This window comes from Pipistrellus kuhlii, unplaced genomic scaffold (genome assembly GCF_014108245.1).
Source record: "Pipistrellus kuhlii isolate mPipKuh1 unplaced genomic scaffold, mPipKuh1.p scaffold_m20_p_8, whole genome shotgun sequence".
Classification (NCBI taxonomy): Eukaryota; Metazoa; Chordata; class Mammalia; order Chiroptera; family Vespertilionidae; genus Pipistrellus; species Pipistrellus kuhlii.
The window spans coordinates 68,179,982-68,200,465 of record NW_023425584.1 but is presented as its reverse complement, the minus strand read 5'-3'; positions in this window follow the sequence as shown (position 1 = coordinate 68,200,465).

Sequence of the window (20,484 nt, the reverse complement as noted above, 5' to 3'; positions counted from 1 at the left end):
TGAGCAAAGGATCTTGAGGTCTAAGGAGACCTCATCTTTTATTAGGAGCTCATTTGCCCGTGATTTTATTTTTAGCTTTACTACCCCTTGAGAAGTAGTTATTGGCCTCCATTTTCACATCTGCAAAAGGGGGACATGGGCCTTACCAAATGATTCAGCCCTGCTGACCTTGGTGGTCGCCAGGCTGGGTTTCAGGACAGTAAACATGAAGCTCCTGTGAGATCACAGCTTTTGCCGCAGGAAAAGGTGCTGATGATATTAACTGTTAGCACGTCGCACAGAGGAACATTTGGAAGCAGAATAGCATTTGCCCTACAGACTCAAAAGCAGGACTTTGGGGAAGGAATGTTGGCTTCCCTGAGGAATAGCATGTAGGAAGAGAAGATGCTCAAGAAAAGAGGGAGTAGTTGAGAGAGAGAACAGATATAAATTTGTTTCTGCCAAGGTACAACATGGCATACAGTGGCACCATCACACACGGTACCATCCCCGCCCTCAATGATCACCAGTTCATGGCAAATCAGAAAAAAACACCAATAAACAAGACAGTCTGGGTTACATGCAATAATAGCCCAACAGAGAAGAGGCAAAGATGGATTCTGCTCAAAGAAGTCTTGGTAAGCTCTTGGAACAAAGTGCCATCAGAACAAGCCCTTATGCATGGTAACGGTTCTAGAGGTGAGGTTAGTGGGGATGGGAAAGAAGGGGGTTCTAATCAGGAGGATGAGTTATAAAGGATGACAGAAGCATCAAAATTTAAATTGTGACTTTCTATAAGAGCAGAGGAGTGGGGACACGGGAGGTAGAACAAGAAAGAAGGGCTTCGTGCTTGCTGAGGGACTCAGCCACCCTTGGAGGGTTAGGGGTTTTGCAGAGTTTCTCAGCCAGAGGAGAGGATCATGGCTGTTTTGGTAAGACTGCTGCAGGAGGAGCGAGGAAGCCATAACCAGGAGGGACTGAGGCAGGAGACCCAGGCAGGAAACTCTTATCACTGTCCAAGTTCACATCATGAAAGAGGTCAGTGAGGGGCAGCCGGGGAGCTGGATATGGCGCGTTGTGGATGCCCCTGGTCCGAGGTCCAGGACGCTGGAAGGTGTTAATGACATTAAGCCAGAGAGGACACGTTTAGACAGCACTTGAGCGTCTTCACACCACGTTCCCTCCCCTTCTCTCAGACCCGGGCTACCCCTGACTCCCTTTCCACTCTGCGATCCCATTTCAAGAGGCTACTAGAATCACATTCCAGACACATTTTCCCAGTTCAATCCCACAGGTTCCTGGCAGAACACGAAGAGGGAGGACTTCTGATTACTAACAGTCGTTCTGTTTTGTCTACATTCTTTCCCCACTCAGCCCCTGGTGCCAGCCAAAGTCTGTTTCCTGGCATGTATGAGTGGCTGAGTCCTGCCACTGGTGTTTCCTTATGTCATTTGCCCTACTTCCCTCCATCTGTCTATCTTCCTCACCTTCTTCGAAATCTAGCCTGGAAGTCACCTCTAGGAAACTTAGGATGAGCACACATGACCATTATCAACTGTAATGCCCCCGGTTTTGGTTCCCTATCCCCCTCTCACGGCTGAAGACTGGCAGCATCAGAGGTGGCCCTTCTTTCTCCAGAAGGGACCACTTCTACTCTCCCCCACCTGGTGAAAACCATGGCTCCCTGAACTTCTCAGCATAACTGCCTGCTGCGGAGACATGCATCTTTCAAAGTCCCTGGTTTCCCTTTTATCTGCTACCCGTTCTCAGAGGAGCCAGGGTTGTGATGTTCTAAGATGGCTGGTAGGGCTCTCACCTCATGTTAACCTCACTGCCTGGGGCTGACAGGTCCCAAGATGGCTTGCCATCCTTCCTCCCATCAATCTGCCTGAAAGAGTGAAGGTGCCAAGATTTCTTCATCTAGAGAAAAGAGGATTTTCAGCCACGCAGAGGGAGATAAATACTGTAGATAACTGGGTGAAGTGCGTGAAGTCACTTAATGGCACAGCCATTTTTTAATTACCTTCGGAACAGGAGATAAGAATAATGGAAGATTACAGATAACCCGTTAGCTTCAGACAACCTTCCACGTCAAATTTGCAGTTTTAAGCGGATGCTTACAAGACAGGAAAGAGGCCAGTGAAGGGTTTTCAGGAAAGAAGTAAAATCCCCCGAACCCCTCCCAGAAAGACCCAAAACAAAACAGGAAAAACACAAAAGGGTTCTCCATAAAGGCTAAGTACGGCACACTGCAGTTATTAACCACAACTCTCCACAGCCTTTTCCGTTAACAGAAAGACTCAATCTTCCTGAGAGTGTGACAAGTGACATCCGATCACTCCCTAGGGATTCTCTGTTCTTTAGTCACTTAACAGTCGCAATAAATTCTTCCATAGTTCCGTTTAAAGCATTGTTCTGCAGGGGGTATTCTAGTTTACTTTGAACAGCCTGTGACAAATATCCCCAACCAAGAGCAAGAATGCTGAATTCAACCCATTCTAAGAGACACAGAAAAGTCAGCCTGGCCCAGGTAACCTTGTGAGCCAGGAAGTGCCTTGGAGGCTGGCTCCAACTCCTTAGTTCCTCTCTTTTACTTTTACAAGAGAATGGAGAGTCCAGGGCAGGGGAAAGGCATTCCAGGGGTCACCCAGATCATAAGTAGCAGAATCGGCACCAGGTCTGGGTCCCTTAAATCTAGGCAACATCTAATTTAGAATAGAACCCCTAGTAGACTGGGGTGGACATGGAGATGCACCGCCCAGACCCCCTTCCAGAAAGGACATGGGGAACATGGTTAGCACACAGCCACCAGCTCTCAGCTCCCTCGGGGTCTGCCTCAGAGGGGGATGTCTGTGCCACCCAAGGTCGCACCTTTTCCAGGGCAGTCCGCATCCATTGACTAAGTGAGGCAGGGTTCAAAGATCCTGTCATTTCTGCCAGCTTGCCATTCTCTTTTATTTTTATTTTTTTTAAAATATATTTTACTGATTTTTTACAGAGAGTAAGAGAGGGGGATAGAGAGTTAGAAACATTGATGAGAGAGAATCATCAATCAGCTGCCTCCTGCACACACGCTACTGGGGATGTGCCCACAACCAAGGTACATGCCCTTGACTGGAATCAAACCTGGGACTATTCAGTCTGCAGGCTGATGCTCTATCCACTGAGCCAAACTGGTTAGGGCCATATATATACATTTTAAGTCAATGGATCTACCATCAGAAGGTATAGTCTAATTCTCCCTGGCCCTTGAATTGGGCTGGGCTTAGGGACTCACTTCTAATGAAAAGAATGAAGCAGAAGTGGCACTGGGACTTCAGGGGGGAAAAAATAAATGCATGTTCTAAACTGAATGTTATGAGGTGCTCTAGCCTGGCTCTTCTCCTCTTAGGTTACTTGCTCTTCTGTCGAAGCTGCCATGCTGGGAAGAAGTGCGGAAGACACTGGAAAGGCCAAGGGGAAGGGCTCCAGTCCTCAGCCCCAGTCAGGGTCCTAACAAACAGCATGGACAGACAGCCACTGAGATGACTCCAGCTGCGGTCACATCTGGTGGCAACCTCATGAGACCCCCAAGTGAGAACCACCTCCTAAGTCCAGACAACAATAAATGAGTGTGTGTTTAAAAAAAAAAAATCAATATTGAGGCCATTTCACAGTGTATACAAATATCAAGCCATTATACTGTATACCTGGAATGAATACACTGTTACATATAAAATTAAAAGAAGTCGATGGGCATGTGTTCTGAAAATAAATGCTCTTCTAGGTGCAGACTGCCTCCTGAGGAGGTCGAAGGGCCACCACACCATAGGAGTGACTGTCTAAACAGCTGGAAATGGATGGCCCTCATAACAGCCTCTGGAGAAAGGCCACCCAAAGCAATCCGTTTTCTTTAACAGCCAGTTGTGACTGGCATCTCCACATCTATCTTACCTTTGAAATTACTTTTTCGTCCTTTACAACCTCTTGGGATAATGGTTCCATAAGCTTCTTCCCTATGAAACTAAAACAACCGCATGTTCAATTTGCCTGCCGCACTCCCCATTTCAGAACATACGATCGCACTCACTCTTCAACGTCCCCTTTCCAGCCTGAGAAGTCTAGTGTTTTTCATCACATTCCCCACTGGCAAACCAGTGTGGCGCCTGAAACACTCAAGGCCTGTGGAGCCGGTGCAAATTCCCAATGAAATGGGGTTTAACTAAGTAGTTTATTTGTTCATATGTGCCTTGTTTTAATTGACTCTGAAGACCGCATGTGGGGTTTTTAATTTGTGTGAGAGAATGCAATACATATTAAAGTACTTAAAAACAAATGCATAATGTTCTGAACCGAATGTTAAGATTTTATATAAGACTTTTATTATGTGTTAAAAGCTATTTTTTTTTTTTTCTTGAGACTCAGACATCATGGCGGAAAACAGCCAGAAAATATTTGCATGCATCCTGCCACCTCTGCTGATAACTTCTCAGGGTGACTGTGCCTGGCCTTGTGAAATACCATCCACATCGCTCAAATGGGTGTGGCCATCACTGAACCTCCGACCTGGTGCCCTTACTTTCCAACAACACATCAGCTGTGATCACTCTAATCTACCCTCGGACTCCCATGCACACAGGGCTCTATTGCCCCTCTATGTTATATCTTTGCCAACCCTGCCCCACAGCTGGAGTGCCTGTCCATCCTTACCTACTTTCCAAGTCCCCTTTTTCTTTTCTTCTTTTGGTTCTAGTTATTTTATGACTTTCTTCTTCCTTAGAGATCTCCCAAAGGACCAAAAGAGAATTTACATATTTTTAACTCTATAAAACGTATTCTCCACTGCAATTACCCTGTAGACCCTTTCATCTAAACGAGATGTGTCTAAGATGCAAAGTAGGATCTTAGTGATCTGATTTTCTTTTTTTTCTATATCTTCCAACATGTTCCTATTCTAGTACATGGGAATTATTGTTAATAATTGTTCTTTATCATTACTCATCAATTGTTCTCAACTATGCTATTAAAAGATAAAAATAATTTTAAGAATAAAGAATGATGGAATTGTCTGGAAAGATGATGCAGTAGTGAAGAAATCATCTACTTCCGTTTTCTTATTGCCAAAGAAATTTATCATCTTTCACGAAAGTACAAAAGAAGGCAGTAAACTCCATCTTTCTAGCCTGCTCCTAGCGTTCATTGAGTACAAATGACAAATCACATTTTTTCATTTTCTACTCTTAAAGGCAAAGAAAAAATTGGACCAAGGAAGATATTTCAAATTATTAGATAAACTAGAAGATGAAGTGAAGTGAGATAAGACAGCAGCACTCTAGATGCTAATAATGATTGTAAAATTTATCATTTAATGAAATCTAAGACTTGCAAGTTCTCAAGTGACAGTATCTTAATGATTTTTCTCAAATGTAAGCATCATTTTGTGAACAATATATTTTTAAGGACAAAAAGAGAAAACAGTATTTCTACCCAGTTAATCAGGCAAAGGAAATACTTCCTCCCAATATTTTGTGACAAGAATGTGAACCAATTTTGTTTCATTTTTGATGATGTTCGTGCCTCCAAATTTATTTGATGCAAAGAAGTTTGCTATATTTGGATTTATATTAAAATTTCTAATAACGTTTTTTCCCCACTACTCCTCTATTTTCATGTCTGTAAAGTAAGTATTCATAGAATGACTTCGAATTTTAAAAGATAAATAAGCCATTCAGTGCGGATGGTGACTATTTTTCCTGGTGCCTGAGAGTTCAGGTTCAGCTGGAGTTCTATCTTTTGGAACCTTGCCTCCTGTTTCAGTTCACCCTGACCTTCCCCTCCTCAGAGTCACTGTTCCAAAAGCCTCCACCATGCCCTAGCCAGTTTGCTCTGTGGCTAGTGTCAGCCCACAGACTTAAGGATCCAAGATTTTATTCCAGTCAAGAGCATGTACCTTGGTTGCAGGCTCAACCTCTGGCCTCTATCCATGTATGTGGGGGAGGCAACCAGTCCATGTGTCTCTCATCACATCTATGCTTCTCTCTCTGCCTCTCCCCCTCTCTTCAACTCTCTCTAAAATCAATAAAAAATATCTATATATATATATATAAAAGGCTAAGCGACCAGCTGACCACCCAACTGCCTGACTGTCTAATGAGTAGCTATTGACACACACTGACCACCAGGGGGCAGATGCTCAGCTCAATCTGTGACCCTTTGGGGGATGTTGGAGAGCTGGTTTCAGTCCAATTCCCGCAGGCCAGGCTGAGGGACCTAACCTGCTGGAGGGACGATCCCCGCTCACTCTGAAGACACCCTTTGAGCCTGGGCTGCCCTCGGTGCATCCGGCCAGGGAGAGATCACAAGAGGTTGGCTCCAGGGTGTGTCTAGCCCATCTCACCCAGTCCTGCCCCACTGGCCACCTTCTAATTAATTTCCTTTCAATGTGCATGAATCCACGCACCAGGCCTTTATAAGTAGGGAGATCTAGGGGAGATAAGAGATCAACTGAAGGACTTGTATACATGCATATAAGTACAACCAAAGGACACAAAACTCTGGGGAGGGAGGATATAAATGGGAGGGGGGAGGCAATGGTAAGATATGTACACAGATAATAATTCAATAAAAAAATAAATTAAATAAATAAATAATTCTGATTCTCTCTTATCATTGATGTTTCTCTCCTTCTCCCTTCCTCTCTGAAATCAATAAAAATATATTAAAATAAATAAGTAAATAAAATAAATGGGAAGATATCCTCAGGTGAGAATTAACAAAAAACAAAGACCTCCACCAAAACAATGGTTTGTTGTGGTTTCTATATTTGCTTAATTTCTATCTAAACCAAATCACAAAGCTCTTTAGGGCAATAATATTCAGTCAGCAAACAGTTGCATGTGACTGGCACTGTCGCAGGCCGTGCGGACACAACAATGAGTGAGTTAGACATGTCTTCCTTGACTTTATGTTACTTATTTCAGTTGTGGCCATACCAGAACTCAGTCAAATGAGAGGGCAATGAAAAGTAGTTATAGCTTCAGTGTAAGACTGCCCCGTACTTGAATTCTGGTATCACCACTGCATATCTGCGGAAACTTGAGAAAGCTTTGTCTCTCTGAACCTTGTTCTCTTTATGTGAAAAGTATAGGTCTTATTTCCTTCCAGAAGAGCTGTGTATTAGTATGCTAGAGCTGACATAACAAAATGCCACAGAGTTGGTGGCTTACACAACAGAAATTCATTTTCTCACAGTTCTGGAAGCTGGAACTCCAAGGTCAAGGTGGTGGCAGGGTATATTTTTCCCGAGGCCTCTCATTGTCTTGCAGATGACCACCATGTGTCCTCACATGGCCTTTCCTCTGAAGGCACACATCCCTGGTGTCTCTTCCTCTTCTTATAAAGACACCAGTCATTTTGGATTAGGATCCCACCTTATGACTTCATTTAACCTTAATTACCTCTTTAAAGACCCTATCTCCAAACATAGTCACGTTGGAAGTTAGAACTTCAATGTATGAATTTTGGGAGGACACAACTCAGTTCATAATAGAGTGTTACGAGGATTGAAAGCATAGACCATATGTAATATACCTATTATACAGTAGATACTTAATTTAAAGGTATTTAATTATTGTCCAGCCAGTGTAGCTCAGTGGTTGAGCTTCAGGAGGTCATGGTTCAATTCCTGATCAGGGCACATGCCAGGACTGTGGGCTCAGAGGGGAGAGGGGGATGCAGGAGGCAGGCAATCAATGATTCTCTCATCATTGATGTTTCTATCTCTCTCTTATATAATTATGAATGTCTTTTGGCTCCTGGATCAATACTTTTTTTCACAAAGTTCTTCAAAGCAGTTGAAATAATATATTACAGTTGTTACAGAAATCATTAGACATTTTTATGACACTTTTTTGTCACATTCTTCAAGCTAACCTGCACCTATTTCTTTGTATGTGTTTATATGTCTGCATGTGCATGTATATATGCTTAGGTATGTGTTTCCCCACATTCCCTAGTGAGAGGATAAAGCCCTGAACAATGGGAATCATATCTTTCATTCATTTGCTACATTAATGAATTTAACACTCTGCACACAGTCAGTGCTTAATAAATGGTGATTCTTTGAACAGGCCTGACACAATGGTAAACACACAGTAGGTACTCAGGACATACTTGGTTGACTATATTAGGATACCTGGATGCGGGATACCAAGTTGTTCTCACATAAATGCTATAAGGAACAGAGGAGAAAGTGCCACCTTTGGGGTCTGAAGAACTGTTCAAATGTGGACTCTGCCACTTACCAGCATGTGGCCTTGAGCATGTTACTTAACTTGACATTCCTTTCCTCATTTGTAAAATGAGAATAATGGCATCCATTTTGCATGGTTGATTTGAAGTCTAAATGAGATAGTGTCTGTGAAATCAACTATCCTGGCACATAGTGAGAAATCAGAAAATATTACCTGAATGTATGAGAGTTTGTCTGAATATTGGATCTCTAGGGCGGTGAAGGGCTCAAATAAAAAAATAAAAAAACTGCTCTGCTCCCACTAGCATTTTCAAATTAGGCTCAAAGGCACCTCAGGGTAGGTTTGAAGAGGAAGGATGGGATGGAGATAGCCAAAAAGGTAACATAGGGAAGGCTTGGACTAGGCACTTGGTCCTCTGCAGACTTGGTGTCCTAGACTATTAAATCTTCCAGTATTAAACCCTCGTCTGGCCACATACACACACACACACACACACACACACACACACACACACACACACAGGAAGGTTTGTTCTATGGGTCATCATTCTTTATTTACCTCATCCCCTTTCATAGCCACTGAAGTGGAGGGTAAGGAATAACAGATTCATGTTAAGCCACTCAGATTTGTTCTTTTGATTGATTCCAAAATCTCCCTTTCTTGGGCAAGGAAGTACAAGAACATTCTAGAACATGTTGTGTCAGAAAACACAAAACATTCAAAAACTAATGGAATCAGCACAGGATACAGGAGCCAACTTGAAGGATTACCACTGGCCAAATTTGGGGAAATTTGAATATAAAAAAGAATAATTACAATAAGTGTTTATAATGCACTAGAGGCCCGATGCATGGATTCGTGCACATTCATTGTTTATCTATTTATTGTTGATGGACACTTGATTGGTTCTGCCTTTTGGCTATTGAGAATAATGCTACTATGTACATGATGGTAGAGTTTTAAAGGTATATGCATAAAGAAGAGTTTGGTGATCTATGCAACCAAATAAATACTAATAGGATTGATTTCTGAGATAGAATTAGAGATAAATTTTTATAAGGATGTTATTTTTTAGAGCAGCTTTAGGTTCATAGCAAAATTAAGAGGAAGGTACAGATATAGGTACAGAGATTTTCTAGACGTGCATGCGCACACATGCACATACACACACACACACACACACACACACACACACACACACTTGCATAACCTCCAACATTATCGACATCCCTCACCAGAGTGGTATATCATTTGTTACAACTGAAGAACCCACATGAACACATCATAATCACCCAAAGTCCAAAGTTTACATTAGGGTTCACTCTTGGTGTACATTCTGTGGGTTTGGACAAATGTATAGTGACATGTATCCATCATTATAAATATCATACAGAGTATTTTCATTGTCCTGAAATCTCTGTGCTCTGCCTATTCATCCCTCCTCCTTTCCAACCCCTGGCAACCACTGGTCTTTTTACTGTCTCCATCGTTTTGCCTTTTCTAGAATGTTATATAGTTGGACTCATATAGTACACAGCCTTTCAGATTGCCTTCTTTCACTTAGTAATATTAAATCTTCTCTGTATTTTCATGGCTTGATAGCTCATTTCTTTTTGTTGCTGAGTAATATCTCATTGTCTGCATGTACCTCTGCTCATTTATCTAGTCATCTAAGGATGAATAGATATTAGTTGCTTCAGATTTGGACAATAATGAATAAAAGCTGCTATAAATATCTGTAAGCAGATTTTTGCATAGACATAAGTTTTCCGCTTTTTGGGTAAATACTAAGAAGCCTGATTGCTGAATAATGTGATAAGAGTATGTTTAATTTTGTAAGAAACCAACAAACTGTCTTCCAAAATGGCTGTACCATTTTGTATTTTTACCAGCAATGAATGGGAATTCTTGATGTTCTACATCCTTGCCAGCATTTGGTGTTGTCAGGTGTATAGTAATTATCACATTGCTGTTCGAATTTGCATTTCCTTTATGTCACATGAAGTAAAGCACCTTGTAATGTACTCTTTTGCCATCCATATATCTTCTTTGGTAATGTGTCTATTAAAATCTTTGCCCATTTTTAAATCAGGTTGTTGGATTTCTTATGGCTGTGTTTAAAGAGTTCTTTGTATATAATAGATAAGAGTCTTTTATCTGGTGTGTCTTTTGCACATGTTTTCTTCCAGTCTGTGGCTTGTTTTCTCATTCTCTTGACATTGCCTTTTGCAGAAAAGAAACTTTTAATTTTAATGAAACCCAGCTTATCAATGCTGTCTTTCATGACTCATTCCTTTGGTGTTGTATCTAAAACGTCATCTCCACACTCAAGGACATCTAAATTTTCTCTTGCGTTATCTTCTTGGAGTTTCATAGTTTCGTATTTTACATCTAGTTCTATGATGGATCCCGAGTTTATTTTTGTGAGAGACAATAAGGTCTATGTCAAGGTGGGGTTTTTTTTTGTTTGTTTGTTTGTTTGTTTGTTTGTTTGTTTTTTGCATGTGGATGTTCAGTTGTTCCAACACCATTTGTTGAAAAGATTATCCATTGTGTTCCTTTGCTCCTTGTCTAAAATCCATATCTACATGTCTATGTGGGTCTCTACTTTTTTGTGCGCATAGTCTAAAAAAGCCTGTTTCAGTTTGGTGGAAAATGCCACTTCCTGTTCCATAACAGGTCTTTCTATCCCTGAAAATTATTGGGATAATTGCTTGTGTAATGAAACATTTATTCATTTAGCAAATATTTCCACATGAGAGAATTTTATATTGCTCACAAAGACTCTAGATAAGCTTGAGGGTCTTCTTATCCAATCTCAAGATTTTTCTATTTCACTATATAAATATTATTATAACAACATGAAATAAAATTTTGTGAAAATAAGGAAAAAACCACCATGTCAATGATTTTTCTTTTTTCTTGTTTCCCAGGAATCCATATTATTTCACGCAGTTGTAATCAAATGGCCTTCTTTTACTTCTCTCTTCTGAATCGATTACTCATTAATTTTAAACCCTCTGGAATCCATTCATATTTGGGACATGGACTGTTTGTGTTCATTCTAAATGCATTTTTCAAGCTTCGAGGACTCTGGTGTGCTGCAGATGGAATCTCTCCCCATTCCCATCTGTGTGCCCAGCCCTGCCACAGGGTCTGACCCCCCAGAAAGCCCTCAGTCCATGTTTGTTGAATGAATGAACAAGAATATGTTGTGTTGATGGGGAGGAGATGGTCTGTGTTCAGACCAGGCACAGGCAGGAAGCTATTACATGCAAATCAGAATGTTCCCATCCCAACCCTGAGCCCTGACTCAGAGCCCTCTGGTGCCTTTTGTCTCCAAGCAGCAGGGAATCCAAGCAGAAAATTCACCATTAATGGTTCGATAAAAACATTCAGGTCCAAAATGCGGCCCGTGGAGGCCGCCTGGCAGCCTGGCGTCCAGATGTGCTGCCCCCGGAGGGAGTCTCATTCCCATTTAGTCTAATCTGTCATTAGACTGGGAGCCTGAACTCCTGGAGCCGAGCCTGGGAAACGCTTCACATTGGTGGGCAAAGCGGCAGAAAAAGGCAGAGCCAAGTTGTGGCAAGTACCAGTTGTCTCAGAAAAAGTTACTCTCCTGGCGGTCTGCGTTCCGTTTTGTTATGCGTGACTCAAGAGGTTAATCGCCTGCCTTGCCCTCAGAGAAACAATTCCATTATCTGAACCAACCATGTGGGTTTTGTGTGTGCGCGCGCGCGTGTGTGTGTGTGTGTGTGTGTGTGTGTGTGTGTAGGCACTGTGCTCCTGTGATTGAACAAGATACATTCTGCAAGTAATTCTGACGGTGACGCCAGCTCATGAACGGGTGCTCCATAAAAGTGCTTTGATTGTAATGATGGAAGACAGAGCTGCAAGTACCAGCCGTGTGCGCATGTGGCCGGCAGAGACCCAGGGTGGAGAGAGGGTAGGCGGGAGGGAGAAGGTCACAACAAGGTTCTTAGAAATTGTCTTTTAGTGGATGCAGAAAAATTGGACTTGGAAAAAAATCTGTCTTCCAGAACCACGAAATCACTTTGGGAGGTAGTCATCTTGCATCAACAGCACAATTACATGAAATGGCATTCTAGGTGCTCGGAGCAAGCAACTGTTTGGGGAAGGGAGGTGAGAGGGGCCCTTCTCTGCTGGGCAGGCTCAGTCTGTGTCTGACTGCCAGGCCCCTGATGGTGGTGGCGAAGGAGAGATGTGATTTGATATAGAAACAGGAAATGCCAAGAGATTTGGAGATTTTCATGTGACGCTACTTGCTGGAAAAAAATAGAAAGCTTTCAGTGCAGTTGCTTGACTATTTGTATGTCTATTTCTGGCAGGATTTTGAGGCTGCAATCCACGTAGAGACAGAACCAGCCACATAGAGACAGACGAACACCTACACAGTCCCTCCCCTGCGTTCTCCAATCAAGAAGTATTTAGTGTCAGCCCTCCTTTAACACCCCCAAAAGACAGCTGTGAGCAGCTCACTCGCTCTGCAGAACTTTCAGTGTCTTCCAGTTGCCAAGGGAGAGTACAAATGATTGAGGTCACCATTCAAGGCTTCCCACCCAGCCTGCACATCGGCCCCTTTTTTTACAGCTGCCTCTGCCCCAGCTCCCCTGGCTGTTCACTGTCTCTCTCCCCGCTCCTCCCCCCACCCCCAACATCTCCACTTATTCAGATCTCACCCATTTTTTTTAATCCTCACCTGAGGTGATTTTTCCATTGATTTTTTTGAGAGAATGGAAGGGAGAGGGAGAGACTGAGAGAAAGAAACATCAAAATGAGAGAGGCACATCAATTGGTTGCCTCGCGTATGCACCCTGACCAGGGCCGGGAGCCTGCAACCGAGGTACGTGCCCTTGACCTCATACCCAGGAAACTTCAGCCTGATGGCCAACACTATATCCACTGAGCCAAACAGGCTAGGGTGTGATCTCACCCATTCTTCATGACCCAGGTCAAATCTTCCCTGTCCACCAATTCTTTCCCACCATCCCATATCCAAGGGGATCCATCACCTTTAAATATTTTTAAAATACATTTTTATTGATTTCAGAGAGGAAGAGAGAGTGGGGGGGAGATAGAGACATCAATGATAAAAAAAAAAGAATCATTCATCAGCAGCCTCCTCTATGCTGCAACCCCCCCCCCTGGAAATCGAGCTTGCAACCCAGACATGTGCCCTGACCGGAATCAAACCGTGACCTCCTGGTTCATAGGTCAACGTTCCACCACTGAGCCACACTGGCCTGGCTCTCCCTCACCTTTAAATGCCATTGTATCTTTTGCTAACACAGCAACTGACTTATATATCTTAGTTCCTGCAATCCATCTTCCAAGCCAGACTGAGCTCTCGGAGTACAGGGATTGTTATATTTCATTGAATCACTTGCCTGTTAATATGTGCCTTGTGCATAGTAACATACATTTAGTGATCAATCAATGTGTATGAGATTGGTTGACTTTAGTGTGCTTGGCACTGTGCTCAGTTGGAGAGAAATGGGAGAGAATATAAGTTGCTTCCCCCAGGTGGTTTACAGTCCTCCTGGATAGGCAAGATGTGAAACTGGCGGAGACCAGCAGGGGGCACACTATGCAATGCAAACTGCACAGGCGATTGTCCAGAAAAGTGCTATGCAAGGTCAAGAAAGGAAAAAGCCAACTTTATTAGCTATAAGACAGCGGTTCTCAACCTGTGGGTCGTGACCCCTTTGGGGGTCGAACGACCCTTTCATAGGGGTCGCCTAAGACATCCTGCATATCAGATGTTTACATTATGATTCATAACAGTAGCAAAATTACAGTTATGAAGTAGCAACGAAAATAATTTTATGGTTGGGGGTCACCACCACATGAGTAACTGTATTAAAGGGTCGCGGCCTTAGGAAGGTTGAGAACCACTGTAATAAGAGGTAGTTGTACTTGAGATGGCCTAGGGTTGATCATTATATATTGTATCTGCATAGTATCTTAGAGTTTTCAAAGCTCCTTCATTTACTACATTATTGAATAAATTTCACAACACCATTGTTTGGTATTGCTATGCCCATCTAAAAGAATAAGAGTACAGGTTTTGGCCAAAACCGGTTTGGCTCAGTGGTAGAGCGTCGGTTTGCGGACTGAAAGGTCCCGGGTTCAATTCCGGTCAAGGGCATGTGCCTTGGTTGTGGGCACATCCCTGGTAGGGGGTGTGCAAGAGGCATCTGGTCGATGTTTCTCTCTCATCGACGTTTCTAACTCTCTATCCCTCTCTCCTCCTCTCTGTAAAAAATCAATAAAAAATATATATTTTTTAAAAAGAGTACAGGTTTTGGAAGCAGTAGTCGCAGTAGTCATCTAGCCAAAGTCACATGGCAAATCGGGGAATAAGGTCTTTAGAGCTCAAGTCCAATGGGCTATGCAGTGTGCCCTGATATCTTCCAACTATATCATTCTTTGCTTTTAAATTAGAATTTTGGAGTGAATTATTGAAGAAGAAAAAAAATGGAAAGCCCATTAAAAAATACTAGGGCCCTGTACAGTGTAGCTCAGTGGTTGCACCAAGAGGTCGCTGGTTCAATTCCCTCCCCAGGAGGCAGTCAATCGATGCTTCTCTCTCATATTGATGTTTCTCTCTCTCTCCCTCTCCCTTCCTCTCTCTCTAAAACCAATAACAACATATTTTTAAAAATTACTAGGCAAGCTGCGGAGTGTAGGGTAATCTGAAGAGAAAGCGAGGGAGCAGTCTGGGAACTCTGACAAATGGCAATAAAGATGAAGTGAATGTACGTCCTGACTATAGAGGGTAGGGAAAGGATGAGATGGAAGATGACTCAGAACTGGGTGGCTGTGAGAATGCTACTGATGACTTGGAACATTTGGACAGGGGTTAGTTAAAGGGGAGATGACACTGTCCTGTGGGCATCAAGGTGACATCTGAGTGAGGACCTCCTAAAGGCACCGGGAGTATGGCACAGAAGTCCAAGGGGGAGATTGGGGCTGGAGAGGGACCTAGGACCCCCTCCCCAAGTGTAGAGTTGTGAAAGGAAATGAGTTCACATACAAACCTGCACCTCATCTAACATCGGGACAAGCTGAGCAGGGGCTTGCATCCAAAACATGGGGCATACGTTTAGCGGTGAGGAGTTGTGGGACATGAGGATATCAGCACCAAACCCTGGCATTGAGATAGTGACCTGCAGAGAAAATGGCACCATCCCATAACACTTCTCCGAGTGCCACGCTCAAGTGCCTGTGGTGGCTGGACGCCCTCTTATCCTCAGCCTGGCCTTTCCACAGGGTCCCTGCTCTTCACCATGCAAGGGTCAAGGTACAGCTCCAGTGGTGATGGGCTCTTTCTAAAAATATATTTATTACAAGTGCTGTCGGGGATGCGGAGAAAAGGAACCCTCATGCACTGCTGGTGGGGATGCAGACTGGTGCAGCCACTGTGGAGAACAGTATGGAGTTTCCTCAAAAAAGTTAAAAGTGGAACTCCCATTTGACCCAATGGTCCCACTTCTAGGAATATATCCCAAGAAATCGGAAACATACATCAGAAATGATACATGCACCCCTATGTTCATAGCAGCACAATTTACAATAGCTAGGATTTGGAAACAGCCCTAAGTGCCCATCAGCAGATGAGTGGATTTAAAAAAATATTTTTATTGATTTCAGAGAGGAAGGGAGAGGGAGAGAGAGAGAAACATCAATGACAAAAGGGAATCATTGATTGGCTGCCTCCTGAACACCCCCTCCTAGGAATCAAGCCTGCAACCCGGGCAGGTGCCCTGACAGGGAATGAAACCGTGACCTTCTAGTGCATAAGTAGACTTCAATCAGCCAGGCATGAGGACTGCATGGGTGCTGCAGGGACACTGTGATATGGCAGAGCAGGACGTACATTGTCAGTTTGGTGTCTGGGGAAACCACTGCCTGGGGTTGGGAGCCAGAGGGTGGAAAGAGCCCATGGTGCACTCCCTTGTGCATACTGTCATAGTTCCCTCTCGTCCCCTTTCTGCGGTTGTATCCCCATTATCTGATGGGAACAGTATCATTTTCCTCTTCTTATACGCTGAATTATGCCTACTCCCCCCCCCCCAAAAAAAAAAAAAAGTTTGTATATTGAAGTCCTAACCCCCAAAACTTTAGAATGTGATTTTATTTGAAGACAGGGCCTTAAAAGGGATGATTAAGGTTAAATGTGGTCCTAGGGTGGGCCTCAATCCAATACAACCCGAGTTCTTATAAGAAGAGGAGATGAGCCGAAACCGGTTTGGCTCAGTGGTAGAGCGTCGGTCTGCAGACTGAAGGGTCCCAGGTTCGATTCCGGTCAAGGGCGTGTACATTGATTGCAGGCACATCCCCAATAGGGGGTGTGCAAGAGGCAGCTGGTCGATGTTTCTCTCTCATCGACGTTTCTAGCTCTCTATCCCCCTCTCCTCCTCTCTATTTAAAAAAAAAAATCAATAAAAATATATTAAAAAAAAAAAGAAAGAAAGAAGAGGAGATGAGGACACAGACATGCACAGAGGGGAGGTCAGGTGAGCACACAGGGAGAAGACAGCCATCTACATGCCAAGGAGAGGCCTCAGGAGAACCCAATCCTGCCGACACCTGGTCTCAGACTTCCAGCTCCAGGCTGTGAGAAAATACATGTCCATTGTCGAAGCCCTCCTGTCTGTGGGCCTTTGCTACAGCAGCCCCTAGGAGGTGAGCACGCCTCCAATCCTTACATCTGCCCGTGTTTTGCTGTTGCTGTTGTTGTTTTTAATTTTGGAGAGAGGCAGGGGAAGACTGAGAAAGAGAAACACCGATTTGTTGTTTCCGTTACTTATGGTTGATTCTTACGTACCGAGGCTGTCACTTCTCTGCCCACTGAGAGCCTGCAATTGATCCTCGTCATCTTAACATTTTGTTCAACAAGCAAGATAAACATCATCTCTCCCTCGGACTTCCGGTCTGACCTTCAATTAGCACCCTATTGTGAATTCTCGAGTTGCCTGTGCCACGCCAGCCTGTGCTGCCCTGGCTGCCACGCCTGAGCATGTCTTGTCCCCCAGCCTCCTTCTTGAGGGCAAGGACACTTACATGCTGCTCCCTCCTGTTCTCACATCGTCTAGCAGGACGCTCTCTGGAAACTCTGGGTAGCAAAACCTGATTTGTAAGAGCAATCGTTGGCTCTTCGCCTTTCAATTGCACTTGCCTAACTCTTCACTTAAAACCTAGCTCTTACCCTGGCCAGATAGCTCAGTTGGTTAGAGTGTCCTGATATTCCAAAATTGCAGGTTTGATCCCCGATCAGGGCAGGCACAAGAATCAACTATAAATAAGTGAAACAACAAATTGATCTCTCTCTCTCTCTCTCCCCTCCCCCCTTCCCCCTTCCTCTCTCTAAAATCAATAAAATAAAATAAAACTAGCTTTTACTGATTAATAAATTCAACTGTCCCTCAATATCCCAAAAGCCCATTTGGATTTTAGAAGCCAAGTTGTGGAGAAATTGGGTATCTCTGTTTTAAAAACTCATCTGCATTCTGATGAAAGGTGTTTTAAAATGTGAAGACGGTTTGCCCTCTTGGAAAATAAAAAGCAGCGTTTCCAGCTGGGACCCTGCTAGTGTGGTTACTAAGGAGACCAATTGAACTGTAGGTGCTGTAATTAATCAGCCAATTGCGAACAGCCCAATGCCCTCTCCCCTTTGACAGGGGAAAATGGCTGGGTGGGCGGAGGTCCCCAAAGTGCAGCACAGGAGCCCAGCCACGGCTGCCTTCTTCGCCCTGTTCTCTCTCTACTGACGTTTTCCAGGGGTTGTTTTAAGAGCTTCTATTGTGCCTGTCAGAACTGAACGGAGTCTAATTCTTGCCACCATTCTGGCGTGGGCCTCTCTATTGCAAGAGGATAGCAATGCCCTGGCAGTGTTGCTCAGTGGGTTGAGCATCATCCCATGAACCAAGAGCTCCCTGGTTCGATTCTCCATCAGGGCACATGCCCAGGTTAGTGGGCTCAATCCCCAGTAGGGGGTGTGCAGGAAATGTTTCTCTCTCCCTCCCTCTCCCTTCCTTCCTCTCCCAAAAAAAATCAATTAAAACATATTATTTTTAAGAGGATGGCAAGCTGGCATGACAGAAGTGAATGTCCACCGCCTCACAGTCACTAGAAAGAAGGCTGCATGCCCTTTCCTCTCCGGTGACTTCAATAAGTGCGCACTGCCAGTCCAAAGACAGGCCAGCTTGCTGCTCGATGACAAGTTGCCCATTGGAGGGAGGCCATGGCCTTTAAGACGCCATGATGCAGCAGCAAAATGTGAGGACAGAGCCTTTGCGTGTTCGTGAGCACCACAGTCTGTACCTTTCCCAGGCCTCTCTTGCTTTTCCGAGGGGCAAGGCTTTTGTACCCCACACAGCAGGGCTGTAAACTCCCTCTGGGTTCCCTCCTGCCTTCCCCTCCATGCATCGTAGGACGCAGCCTACCACAATACGCAGCCTCCTTCAACCCAAAGAGACCTTCCAGGTCACTGGCTTCAACTCTTCGATTTGCTAAATGAGGGGAAAGTTCAGAGAAGTTAAGTGGTTTCCACTTTTGCTTTTTCTTTCCCTCAACGGCAAGAGAAGAAAAGCCCTTAGGTACTGAACACCCTGGAAATGACGAGGTGCTCAAAGAAAGGCATGTCATGCCAGGTGGTTTTCCACTGCGTGTAAGGGAGCATGGTAGCTTCAAGTTATCCATCAACAGCTCCTGTGAACAGCCTGTCTAGCTACCCCCTCTGTCCTGTGACTTTGTAGTCTCCATCCAACCTGGCTCTAGACTGGCCTCATGTCTGCCGTTAGCTACCAAATGCAGCAAAAGCAGTGGAGTGCCAGCTTAGGCTCCAAAGGACTCTACATGCTTCTGTGCATTGTCTTGCTTGGCTGTACTTATTGGTGCTTGCAGCTCAGCCTTCCTATGAGATCATGCCAAACCAGCCTGCTGAAAGGATGCGAGAGACACATGAAGGATAAGACACACCAAGGTGTCCCCGGCTGACAGCCAGTCACCCTCTTGAAGCCAACCTGAAGCTGACTGCAGAAGAACCACCCTGCTGACCCCATTCTACATGGCTAATTTGCAGCATCACCAGCCAAATAAATGGGCTGTTGTTTAAACCTCTGACTTTGGCGTGTCTTGTCATGCAGCAACAGCTAACTGAACCCTGACTTATATTTGAAAGACATAGTTGAGTGTTTTCTCTCTCTCTCTCTCTCTCTCTCTCTCTCTCTCTCTCTCTCTCTCTTTTAAAATATATTTTATTGATTTTTACAGAGAGAAAGAGAGAAGTATAGAGAGTTAGAAACATCAATGAGAGAGAATCATCAATCAGCTGCCTCTTGCACACCCCCCACTGGGGATATGCCCACAACCAAGGTATATGCCCTTGACCGGAATCAAACCTGGGACCTTTCAGTCCACAGGCCAACACTCTATCCACTGAGCCAAACCAGTTTCGGCTGTTTTCTCTTTTTTTTAAAAAAAAAAAAGTTGCAGTTTGGAATTCCATAATTGGTATGGCAGCTTCATAGTCATCCGAGACCCAGAACCCTTCTATCTTTATGCTCCATCATCTTTAGTCCATGGTTTTTATCCTCAAAGTTGTCTTATGATCCAAGATGGCTGCAAGAGCTCCAGTCATCACATCGATGTTCCAGGCAGGAAAGAGGGCAAAGAAGAGGACTCTTCTAGCTAAACTGCCCCCCTTTATTGTTTAAAATATATTTTTATTGGTTTCAGAGAGGAAGTGAGAGGGAGAGAAATATATAAACATCAATGATGAGAGAGAATCATTGATTGGCTGACCCCTGCACACCCCATCCCTGGGATCGAGCCCACAACCCAGGCATGTGCCCTGACTGGGAATTGACCCATGACTTCCTGGTTCATAGGTCAATACTCAACCACTGAACCGTGTCAGCCAGGCTAAACTGGCCCCCTTTAAACAGCGTTCCTGAAATCCACATACAATTAGCAGTTTGATTCTCATTGGCTATCCTTAGCTGCAAGCAAGGCTGGCCTTTTAGCAGAACAGATTGCCACCTAGCATAAAATCAAGGGTACTGTTAGTCAGGAAGAATACGGGTGTGGGCATTGGGTAGATAACCAGCAATATCTGTCGTTGCATGTGTTCCATCAAGCTCCAGACCTGGGACCCCAATACACACATATCAGGATGCAAAACTGATCACAGGTCTTGCTGACCTCTCAGAGTACAGAGTGCTGGCTTTGACCTGTATAACCAAGTGTA